We start from the raw sequence: 12,749 nt of genomic DNA on the forward strand, positions 1-12,749 counted from the left end.
GCTTCAGGCTGGTGGTGGTGGTGGTGTAATGGTGAGGGGGATATTTTCTTGGCACAGTTTGGGCCCCTTAGTACTAATAGAAAAAAACGCCAAACTGCGCTAACAGAAGGAGTGACTGAAGACGCATGAATAAATAAACCCTGAGCCTGCTCTACTATGCATCAATCATGTGTAACATACAGAGTGCAGGGATCAGGAGTGTGTAACGCATGTATTTGAGGGGTCGAGAGTGTGTAACGCATGGAGTGCAGGGGTCATGACTGTGTAACACAGAACACAGAGGTCCAGGCCCGGCGCTACCGCAAGTCAGGCGGCCGCCTTACGGCGCTGCAGGGTGAGGGCGGAAAAAACAGGGCATTTTGACAAGGAGGATCCCGACACGCGCGGCACCTCAGGCAGTCGCCGGCCAGCTAAATTAGGACCCCACCTGGAGCTCCTCCCACCGGACCAGCGCTGATTCGCCGCTGCTCTCCCGCGCCGAAGGTAAGTGAAAAAAAAAACATAGCGCAAACATCGGGGCATTTTGACAAGTATAATTACTTGTCAAAATGCCCTGTTTTTACAGGGGTTCGGGGGGGCACAAAAATCCACCTTGCCTGTGTAGGCAGGAAACCTAGCACCGGCCCTGCAGAGGTCAAGAGTGCAAGGAGCAGGGAGAAGAAATCAGGAGTAGGTAACATACAGAGTGCAGGGGTCAGGACTAGGTAACACATGAAATAAAGAGGTCAGGAGCAAGAAACACATGGAGTACAGAGATTATGAGTAGGGGACTGTAGCAAGTAGTTCATGTGTCACTGGTAAGTAATCCAGAGTTCAGGGGTCCGTAGTAAATAATGCAGAGTTTAGGGGTCAGTAATAAGTGATTCAGGGGTCAGTAATAAGTGATGCAGGGTTCAGTAGTAAGTGATGCAGGATTCAGAAGTGATGCAGGATTCAGGGGTTAGTAATAAGTGATTCAGGGGTCAGTAGTAAGTAATGCAGCGTTCAGGTGTCAGTAGTAAGTGATGCAGGGTTCAGGGGTTAGTAGTAAGTGATGCAGGGTTTAGTAGTAAGTGATGCAGGGTTCAGAGGTCAATAGTAAGTAATGCATTGTTGAGGGGTCAGTAGTAAGCAATGCAGGGTTCAGGGGTCAATAGTAAGTGATTCAAGGGTCAGTAGTAAGTGATGCAAAGTTCTAGAGGCAACCATAACAGCATGTACAAAACTTGCTGTATATGACTGCACTTCACTGCCACCAGGTACGATGCTGGGGACATTTGTTTCCCAGGGCAGACCTCTCAAAACGCGGACTGTCCCCAGGAAACAGGGACTAATGGTAACCTTACTGTGGGGAGAGACATTTTCCTCATTTACACAAAATTTTAGTTTGCTGGCAGTCTGTAACACTGGAAGAAGTATGTACATGCTTGAGAGATGGAAATGTTTACTCTAAGTATTATTTGGCCTTTCTGTTCCTTATCTCTCCATGTATGCAATGTGAATGACTCTTGCTGCTATAAAACATCCATTCCAATTTAAAAAGGGTGAGACAGAAACCCAGGCTATCGGCTTCTGCAAGTGTCATCATGTACAGCCACATTTATTTATTGCCCCCCACCCGTGCTCTGGAACCGAACATCAGGATATGTCAGATCTGATTATATGCATGCTTGGCTAAATCTCTTAAGATCTGCAGTCTAAGACAAATGTAACGGATGTGCTGAGATGTCCATTCACAAACACTTTCCTAGAACAGATGCATGCCTTCCAGCTTTGTGAAATGAGAGCACCAAAGCTGCAGCAGCATTTTGTTTTTCAATCAGTAAAGGGGTAAAAAATTTAAGGGTCCATTCACACCACTTCGCTTTGTTTGTCTATGTATGTAAATGTGCGTTGTGTTAAGGCTGCCCATATATTTGAATAGGCTGCCTAATGCACCAAAAAAAGGTACATGTACCCTGAATGGTACTGCACTACACCATTGGGCCTATTGTGTATGGGCCCACCTTTAGGGCCCATACACAATAATGTGAATGGACCCTAAAGGAAACCTGGAAGACGTACAGAGGCTGCCAGTGCTGATCTCCTTTTACGAAAATTTCTATTCCTTGGCTGTCATGCTGATCGAATTTCTTTAGTACTTTTACAATCACTGATCTGGAACAAATGTGCAGGTTAGACACTTTGACTTTCTTGTTCTGTATGACTGGTTTAGCTCAGCGACTCAGAAAGTATTGAAGACATTGGATCTGTATCACAACCAAGCAGCATTTTCAGAAAGTAATCAGCAATTGCAGCATGTGTATTCATTTCTATTGTTATTTACAGGTTTTTAGCACCATCAATTTTCACACAGCATTTTACATAGTGCCCATTAACATCAGTCCCTGCCCTCAAGGAGCTTATAATCTAACGTATCTATCTCACATGCATACATACAGGGCCGATTTAGACACAGGGCCACTTAACCTTCCAGCATCTCTTTGGAGTGTGGGAGGAAACCACACAAGCACAGAGAGAACATGCAAACTCCTTGCAGATAATGTCCAGACTGGGATTTGAATCAGGGCCCCATAGTGCTGCAAGGCAGAAATGCTAACCACTACACCACTGTGCTGCCTTGGTATTTCTCTCAGTAAAGGTATTTGCTGACTGCCTTTTAAAAATACAACACGGGTTTGCTGAGATCTTGGTCCTGGGGCCTGCAGCTTATAGTGATGCCTTTGAAAAGACCCAGTGGTAATGACAGGGTTCATTTGGTGAACTCAGACATTATGCCTATAGGCACAATAAAAACTGTGCTAATTGAATCACTATCCAAACTATGCTATACTCTGCTGGGATCCATGGCCCATATTTTAGAGCACATTTATAAAATGTGGATCGTGGTGTGTGGTCTGGGGTACTCCATAGACTTCTCTCTGCTTAACACCGCACAAAGCTTTGTGGTTGGAGGATAGCCAGCATTTTACATGACCAGGCTCTGCTGTTTAATGATTGCAGTGTGCCTGCCACCCCTTTCTGGCCAGAGTGTCGCCAGATTACTAAAAGAGCTAGGCGGGGAGATGTGTAAGCCACTTACACATATCTCTGCCCACCTCTTAGCAACCCGAGACGCTTTTGTCGGCATCCTGCAGAGCACCTGGCAACCATTAATGTCACCGGTTGCCAGGAGCTGGGTGAGACGCCGGCAAGATCGTTCCAGGTTGCTAAGAGCTTGACAGGGAGTTGCAGAGTCCTTACACATCTCCCTGGCCAGCCAGCTCCTATTATCCAGCAACACACACACACACACCCTGGCTGCCTCAGGAGGTAAAAAGGCTAGGATCCCCTTACAGTTCTACAGAGAGGGAAAAATCAGGCCTGGCTCTCAGAGAGATTTTTCGACATGTCGGAAATTTTTCATATGTGATAATGAGCACCTCCAGAAGCCAAAATAAATGTTTATATTTCCCTAGAAAAGCCTGCTTGTTACTAAAAATATTTAAATCTAAAGGTTTGCTTGTCATAATCTGTGGCCTCCTCTCAACCCACACAAATATCAGTGTTGACTACCTGGAGCAATCTCAAAGCAGAGTAAATACAGATGTAGATTGCAGGGACTGGTGAAATGTCTCTGTTTGCTTCATAGTATTCTATCAAAGCAGTACAACTTAACAATGTGTGCACATACCGCAAGTTCCGTACGAGGGCTTCCGGATAAAGGCGAACATGTGGTCTTGCTAAAGTTCAATTGAAAATCACTGTTTCAGACCTGCAACCGCTTGGAGGCAATGGGTATGAGCTTTTAAAAGCTGGGGCTTGGTGCAACCCTGCTCAAAACTATCCCTGACTCACAGCCCTCGTGGCCGAATCAGATGTGGCAGTTGCGTTCTCCACCACGTTGTGATGTGTAAGGTGGGCAAGGGTGCATTTCACCACTGATTGGGTTGGGAGGGGATAGAGGTGTATCAGTCAGTTTTGAGCAGTGATGGGCAAACTCAGACTAAGTGGGTTTGCACTAAGCCCCATCTCATCACTAATTCTCAGAGCCGAACAAGGCAGAGCTGTATCTATTATAAAATGCGCGTATGGCGTTCTGCCCTGCTCCTGGTAACCATCAATGTCATTGGTTGCCAGGAGCCTGGCAGGACGCCTGCCAGAGTGAACAAGAGTCAGTTATCTACGTGGGTCGGCGAACATTTGCTGATCCATGTAGCGGGGCCCCCCTTCGAGTGGCACCCACCCATGTGCTATATGTGCCATACCCAACTGGATACGCAACTGGAACAAGGGACCGTACAGATAGCAAAGTAATAAAACACCATTAATCATGAAGTGTTTGGAGTTGTGCCATTAAGAACCTGGCACATACAGGTGTGTTAAAAACAATTCTGCTACTTACTGACTGCATCCAAATTGACCCATCCTGTTGTTAATGTCACATCATGTCATGTCAGTCCCAACAAAGCCATGGTGGGAATGAGCAAAGACACATCATGAATTCCACTGATCTTAAAGCAAAATAAGCTTTGGGCCAGTTCACACTGTGGCAATGCAATGTTTATGTGCATTGACACTGATTTTGAATGGCACCCCAATGCACATAAACAAAGTGCCTGTGACACAGCACACCACAATGGACGTGCTTTGCAGCGTGGTGTAAAAAAAATAGAGCAGAACTGGTTTCTCCTGCACTGAGGCCCAATAAGAATGAATGTGCTCAGGTAGAACAGTGTGCCTCAACGCACAATAACCCATGTGGGTGATTTAGTTACCGCAATATAGTGCAAGCAAACTCTTAGGGGTCTATTCACTAAGCTGCCGAAGGATCTAGCCGTAGCTTCGGCCCCAGGACCCCTTTGGTTCATTAGAACCGAAGGGCTGCTGCACTGGCTATTCACTATAGCCCGTACAGCTGCCGAAGTCAGCCGAGCGGCTCAGTCGAGACGAAGACATATGGTCCGGCTCGACTGAGCCGAGGTGAAAGCCGAAGCTGGCCGACAGCCTGCTACTAACTGCTGGGCGGAGACAGCCGTCATCTCAGGGCTGGCTCCGGCCACTTGCACAGGCAGATCAGCGTCCGTGGTTACCGGGTAACCAGGGACACTGATCTCCAGACAGCCCAACTCTCCCGGGCGCTCCGGGAGTCTCCCGCTATTAGTCTCTCCGCTCCGGGAGAGAAACACTTTCTCCCAGAAAGATCGAGCAGAGTAAACCTTTCCCTGCTCTGTTTTTTTTTTTTTTTCTTCTGACATCGGAGCCGTTGGCTGCCGTCAGAGAAAAAAAAAAAATCACCATAGGCCGCCGCTCGTTCTGCATTTTCAGTGTGCAGTTTCGGATTCAGAGGCTCGTTGCCTCCAAATCTGAAACAGCAGAAAAATTCATTTTCATTGATGAATGGAAACATTGTTCGTTTTCATTTGTTTCGCCCTGCACATTTCTAGTTGTCGCTGCTGTGCTGCTCACTGTTCTTGCTGGAGGCTGTGACATGAAGCAAAGTCCTGAAAATTCAAAAAAGGTCACAAGCACTCCAGCATGTAGAGAAGTCAATGTTTATGTTAATAAACATTGACTTCTCTACATGCTGGAGTGCTTGTGACCGTTTTTGAAATTTGTAGATTTATTCTGCCGAGGCATCCGCGGTCGTTTCAGCACCCACCCTACAATTTGGGTTTTCTTCAAATTTACAATATTTGCTTTTTATTAGCTAATGAACACCAACATGCAAAAAAATAAGCACTAAATACAAATTTCTACAGCACTATCTCTTAAAGACTGTAAAGGACTAAAATGTTTGTGGTGGTTGCCGGAGAGTTTATGAAGAAGAATCTACTACTACTAGAACAGAACCAACCGTGGCTAATTACCTTGTGTCATGGCTAAACTATAAAAGGAAGTTTCCACTTTTCCCTATGTGTGGACCTCTGCTTTAGGCTACTCTCTGCAAAGTACAAGAGGGTCATGTTACATAGTGCTTGTAAGCAACAGCGGGATTTACCACCTGCTGTTTATAACAGCCTCATGGACTAATGGTACCTGTGGACTGTTGTCCAATCCTGCAGATAAGGCACCTTACAGCTTTAGCAGAAACCTTGGCCAGACGTTCTCTGGGAAAGGAAAGTCATCCAGCCATTTCTTGCTTGCCAATTTCCCAAAAAAGAATGGCTACACAGATGCCTGCAAGCTAGTCACAATTTGGGTTTCCTATCTGGTCAGGAGTGCAATGGGTGTGTATGTTTTATGAAGTAAAGTCCTGCCTCTACCAAGATAGGTGCCTTCACACAGATACAAAGTGTGAAACACGACATGGTCAGTTAATAAAGTGGAAGAGATTAGCAGCAGGGAGACCACATCAATACTGGTGACTAATCCTTTCCCTCTGCCTGCCTTTTTTTGGGTAAAGCTTCCTGGGTTCAGTTCCTCTTTAATAGATTATATGCAGAGAGTCACGTAGTTTGCCATTCAGATATCTACACACTTACGCTTATTAACAAAATGTCCGTACAGGATCTTCTCCAGTAATGATCCAAGCTTTCACAACTATTAGGCTTTACTGCTCTAATACTGGAGGATAAAGGATGAGCATCAGCATGTGTATGAAGATCTTGAACTACTGTTTTTTACGTCAACCACACAATATACAGAGTCAGCACCAGGCTGAAGTGCCCATATATGTCATTATCATTGAAAAATATACAAACTTCGAAGAGAAGTGGAAGAAGAAAAGTGAAGACAAATGTCCCAGGAGATAAGTGTAGTAGTTGTAGTGATAAGATGAGACAATCAGAGGGTGTATGGGGAATCTCCTCCCCCCCCCCGTGCAGAGGTCGCTTTTAGCGCTTGCCTGGGTTTACATTGGATGATCTGAAGCTTTGCAGCTGGAAGGACCCATTGTGAAATAGCAAGAGGGAGAAGATGCCCCAAAAATGGAGTTAGTGTAGCAGAGGCGGCTGAAGTAAGACCAATGGCATCAAATAAAAATCCCCTGATTGACAAAATACCCTATATGCCAGGGCTCAAATTTTCAAGTCCTAAGCTACTAGCCAGGCCTTAAAAGTTACTCGCCACCAGTTGCCCCACCTAACCCCCACACTGCCCTGGACTTAACTCCGCCAGGTCAGGTGTGTGATGCAGAGTACAGAGATCAGTAACAACGCGGAGTCCAGAGGCCATCGGTGTGATGCACAGTACAAAGGTCAGCAGTACAGAGGTCAGTAATGTAACTTGGAGTGCAGAGGTCAGCAGTGTTAAGGTGGCAAAACACCTTTCGTTTTGCGATGGTTGTAAGGTAATTAAAATTTCATACGATCTGCCCATCTTGGACAGGCAGACCGTACTTGTGATCATTGCAAGCCCTCCCCGCTGAGGCAGTATGATTACGAGGGGGCAAGTGGAAATTTTGAGCCCTGCTATATGCCATCGGTCTTCGGGCACCTCTGCTATCCTAACTCCATTTTTGGGGCATCTTCCCCCTCCTGCTAGGTCATTATCATGAACGGGGAAGTCTGCTGCAGATTAGCTGTTGGCATCAAGAAGGAGAAAATGGTAAAGAGGTGTAGTTCTAAAGAGGTGTTACACTAAAACTTTATTCTCCAACTATTTTTCTTAGGTAAAGGAATCCTGTAAAGCAGTGGTTCTCAACCTGTGTAACCTCAGGACCCACATTTGTCCTTGGTCAATAAGTCACGACCCAAGTCCCACTTCAGTGAAATGCACGGCATTGCAGTACCAGGCATTCGAGTGCAGGCAATAGGACTGTGGCTGGAAGGTACGTTTGGGGTGTCATTCAAATCCAGAATGCGCAGTAGGTGCGATTGCATGGGACTGTGTACTAGTGTGAACAAACCCTCAAAAACACTGACAGACACAAACAACCACAGACATTCTCACACACATATACACACTCCAAAAAAAATGTATGTTTTTCTTTTTTTAAGATCACGATGACTCTGCCCAATCATGTCTCACAGCTAAGTCCCTACCCACTGAACTTGGGGTCGCGACCCACCAGTTGAGAACCAAGGCTTTAAAGTGTCCTTTCCTGTAGTCACATGGGGTGCTTTGTCAGTTGACAACTATAATGCTTGTTAAAGGACCAGTATAAGTTAAAAAAAAGAATTCTGGTGACTGTATGAGGTTATTCAATAAACCACAAACAATAAACCACAAAGAAAAAAAAGAAAACAATACTAACGGAATAGCCATAAAGTATAATAAAATGTATTATTTTATCTCAATGTGTACAAAATAAACCCATGGAAACCCTCAATAATCCCTCTCTGCTATGAAGTTAAAATAGAAGGCATGGTCTACGTAAACACTAAGGGCCCGTTTACACCATGTCTGCAATAATCGATGCAGGCTCAAAGCAAGGACAAAACAATTGATAGGATGAAGTCTGAGCAGGTAAAGAAAAAGGAGCAGGTAAGGAAGATGCTAAAAACGAACACATGAGTGAAAAATAAATAAATACATATATATGTTTATATGTGCCCGCTAGAAGAGATGCCACCATAAAAACTGTTCTCCCAGAAAGGTGGGGAAGAGTATACTAGCTAGCGGAAGATTGTAATGAACCAAATCCTGTAAAAATGGCAAACAAGCATCAAGGACATCAATACAGATACAATATATACAATATTATAGTTGATAATATAGTAAGTTAATGCATACTCAAGTGCATGCTTGGTAACAAGTCAATAAACCTCTCTGAAACCAACACATAAAATGAGGAATAATATTAAATGGAAAAATATATTTAAAAAAGTAAAAGCCTATATCTGTCATACTAAAATGGAGGAAACAAAACATATGGGATATTTCCATAAATAAAAATGCTGCTAGCAGTAGATATATGCAAAAAAAAGCGAGGGTTTAATAACCCTTTAAATGAATCCTGGAAAGTGTGCATCAAAAAGGTGACCACTAGATGGAAGAAAAGAGTCAATATTGTGGAAAATGGATATTGTGTAACTTATCTAAATTGTTACTACCGTATATACTCGAGTATAAGCCGTCCCGAATATAAGCCGAGGTACCTAATTTTAGCCAAAAAAACTGGGAAAAAGTATTGACCCGAATATAAGCCGAGGGTGGGAAATGAGGCAGCTACTGGTAAAGTTTTAAAACTGGAATTTAAAAAAGCATTAAAAGCTACAAATTAGAAATAAATTAAATTATAGCCTAAAACAAATTTAAGAAGGCCAGAAGGGTTATAGAATGGTATACATGTCTAATTCCTTTAAGGCCGGTGAGTACCATAGTGTTTAACATATGAATTCTTAGTGTTTAACATATGAAAGTCTTTCAGTCTGTGGGAAACTGAGAGGAGTAGCTTTAGTGGCAAATACTTTAAGACCTTTTGTGCTTTTATTATGTTTGTATGTAAAATGTCAGGAGAACGCTGTAATTGAGGAAACCTTTTTCAGTACATGGTTCTCCAATTCTTTTACAGAGGCAAGGTTGAACAAGACAAAATTAGAATTTGAGGCAGGAAAAATATTTAATTGGGAAAAGTAAAGAGGTGTGCAAACTACTACCCCTTATCCTCCCCCTCTCATAAATCTGAAACCTGTTCCATGTCCCCCATTTACAGGTCCTATAGAATGGACTAAGAACGTTGCTTATCCAGATAGGATCTTCAAAACAAAAAATTCAAATAGGTATATTTCCATTCCAAAAGCTTTTTCCAACTATCCAATGCCATTGCAAACTTTGGGCTCCTATGAGGATTCTATTAACCAGTGAGAATACCCCCCAAAAAAATCAGAAACACTGTCCAATAATAGAATAGAACCAGCCATAGACTGTGCCAACTGTGAAAACCTCGAAAATATTTTGGTTTTTAATATTCTGCAATGATCACAAAACAGTCTAGCCTATAAGGATTATTCCCCATGAGGGAGCTCGACCCAAATCTATTATCCTCTCCATTCGAGGTTTGAACCAAATATCTGCGAGAAGTCAAAAACAATCCAAATTACCATTCACACCTGGGGCGTTTTTTACATCCTCCCCATGTTGAGGGCATGTGGTCTGGTATGGCGCAGGGGGTGGAGCTGCACGAATGCCACCCCCCCCCTCCTGCTCTGCCAGGCTGCTGTTTAGATCAAGGGTCTGGTAAGGGATTTTAGTGGGGACCCCACACTCTTTTTTTGGGGGCATTCGGGTCCCCCTTAAAATTCCTACCATAAGGTCTGGTAGGAATTTGAAGGGGACCCCATGCAATTTTTTTTTGGGAGGGGGGGGGAGGGGGGGGGGGGTTTGGATTGTCTAACAACTTTCAGTTAATTTCCGAAATTTCGTAGGCATCCAAAATTTTCAGTACCACAAAAATATTCTTTTAATTTTGTTGTTAAATGCCTCCGCACATCTGAAAATGCTGATATAAATGAATCTTACATGTCTATTCAGAAATGATTTGAGGATCTACAGCCGAGTGATACACAAATAAGATACATGTTTTGTTATAAGTTAAGGTACTTAAATGAATTTGAAAGATTTAACTCATGAGTTTAGTTTCACTTTAATTTTTAACTATACAATGTATTGATTTTTAATTGCATTTGAGTGCATAGCACTTGTGCACATTCTTTAAAGTGGAAACTCCACCTTGAAACTTGCCATGCATAGGGTCAGCACTACTGTCATGAGCGGAGAGATGGATAGCTGTGAAAGGCTTGGAATCTTTGCAGTGTACATAAAAAAGTTTTCGGATTAGCATGACTTTAGTTTTTAAAACTAATGACAATATGCTATACATTTTAGAACATGTGTTGGTGTCAAACATTAAGCTCAAAACAATGTAACTCCAGCCGTTTTTATGTGCAAAGATTGGGAATGACAAGTATGCTGTGCACAGCTCGCTAGCCTCCCCTGGTGGTATAATCAGTCATTATTGTATATACTATATACTCTACACATAGAGGGTTATTCACAAAGCTGCCGCATGCAGCCGAGTGAGTAACCCAGCCAAAGTGAAGTTAGCCGAATGCTGTTTGGCTATTCACTTCAGTCTTGTACGGCTGACTTCAGCTGTACATTGGCTAAAATCAGCCGTACATCGGCTGCCTTCAGAAGGACTTCCAACATCTGGATCAGCTGAGCTGATGCTCCGGCAGCTCACTCGCTGCCGTTCACCCCTTTTCTCATAGGGGCCGAACGGCAGTAAGTGGATAGCCGAATGCCTCCGAGGTACCAAGCTGAATAGCAAAACAGTTAATTGAATGGAAACAAAAAGTTGAAAAAATATTTAAAAAATTTAAACAAATATTAAAATCGAAAAATAAAGATATTTTAAAGAAAAGAAAAAAAACAATTGAGCAGAGCTAGCAGTGACAGCTAGCTCCGCCCAACTGTTTCCTTTTGTCCGACACCTGGTAGAGTCTTCTAGCAGGCCCCGGCCAATTAATAACAACTGGGCGGAGCCGGCCGTGATGTCACAGCTGGTTCTGCCCAATTGTTTTTTAATGACAGATCAGCATCCCCAGGTCATTTGGGGACGGTAATCTGTTATTACAACTGGGAAGAGCGAGCCGTGAAATCACGGGTGGCTCTGCCCAGCTGCCAGTTGCGGGGCGAACAACCGGCTTTTTGGCAGGCCGTTCTCCTCGCTTCAGCTGTCACTTCGGCTTAGTCGAGCCGAAGCATATGCCTTTGGTTTGGCTGAGCCGCTCGGCCGCCTTCGGCTGCTGTATGGGCTATTGTGGTGGCCGAAGAGAGCCGAAGGATCAGCCGAAGCCACGGCTGGATCCTTCGGCTCTTTACTGAATAACCCCCATAGAAGATAAGAGAGGGGAAGATGCTGTCAAAGCAAAAGTTATCAAATGCTGATAATAAAGACTGAAATATCTGTGGCCTTGCAATGCCAAGCAATAAAACATCTTTCCTAAGAGCGCTCTGTCATGTGTACTCTGCTCAGGACTTTCACAGGGCAATCCTTGAACAATCACCACAATAGTAAACTGTGCTCAAGGCTATTTATCTAGCTTGTCACACTACAAAGGCCAGAGCTAGAGCTAAAGCTGTGACTGAACAACAGCCCAGGCACATAACGTATTCCATCCCACGCATGTTTTAAAAAAGGAATTAAATTCAACAAGTGAAATCAGTCAGTTAAAGCAAAAACATGATTATTATTCATCCTACAAATAACACACTTTCTGTCCCTGGGTGGCTACACTCACTTCTCCATTGTATCTATGGAGGGGGCTATGGTTGCCATTCAGGCTGGACCTCAAGCATGTCTACTTTTGTCCATCTCCATAACATGAGGGTTTTTTGGGATTAGAAGTTGACAGAAGCAATATAAGCTTGTGTTTTCTGTCTCTTTAGCTTACATGAAGTGACAAGGACACTGTAATTCTGGCAAAATCCATAGGTAACTGGTAAATATGTTTTTAGGCTAAAAAATTAAAACTAATACACAGGGCTCTCTCTATAATAAGGCAGCCTAAGGCGGTTGCCGCAGATGGCAACCCATTGGGTCAAAGGTGGCAGGTACCTTTCTGGCCAGTGCATCCCGGGTTGCCAAGAACATCAGCCCGCTGATGTTACTGGTTGCCATGAGCTAAGTGGGACACTCTGGCTGATGTCCCACCCAGCTCCTGGCAGTGAGCTGGACAGGAGGCCAGACTGAAGTACCATGCAAACCCCCTGCCCCATAACAAGCGCCGGCATTTCCCTGCCTCCACATAACATGCACCACCGCTGACCCCACCCCTGCTGCCTTAAACATCAGTGAGCTGGGCAGGACACCAGACAGAGGTACCATGCATCCCTAGACCCCC

The sequence above is a fragment of the Nanorana parkeri genome, unplaced genomic scaffold (assembly GCF_000935625.1).
Source record: "Nanorana parkeri isolate BGI_ZX_2015 unplaced genomic scaffold, ASM93562v1 scaffold30, whole genome shotgun sequence".
Taxonomy (NCBI): Eukaryota; Metazoa; Chordata; class Amphibia; order Anura; family Dicroglossidae; genus Nanorana; species Nanorana parkeri.